This window comes from Rhipicephalus sanguineus, chromosome 3 (assembly GCF_013339695.2).
Source record: "Rhipicephalus sanguineus isolate Rsan-2018 chromosome 3, BIME_Rsan_1.4, whole genome shotgun sequence".
NCBI classification, from domain to species: domain Eukaryota; kingdom Metazoa; phylum Arthropoda; class Arachnida; order Ixodida; family Ixodidae; genus Rhipicephalus; species Rhipicephalus sanguineus.
Genome location: NC_051178.1, coordinates 33,348,444 through 33,348,673, shown reverse-complemented (window position 1 = coordinate 33,348,673; position 230 = coordinate 33,348,444).

The following is a 230-nucleotide window of genomic DNA, read 5'->3' as shown; positions in this document are numbered from 1 at the left end:
TGAAAGAGAACGAAAAGAATGGAATTGTGTTGGATCGTGTTCGCCTGAGTTGCTCTTGTACGTTACAGTACATATTGAAACATGACTGCGTTCGTTCATTGTACAGGGCTTCACGTTATTTGAAGGACGCGCGTCAAAACACGCTGCTCACGCGTCCATCATCGAGCGTGAAGCCTTGTACAATGCGGTGATGAACGACGCAGCCGTGCATCAACTAGACACGCTTGGAA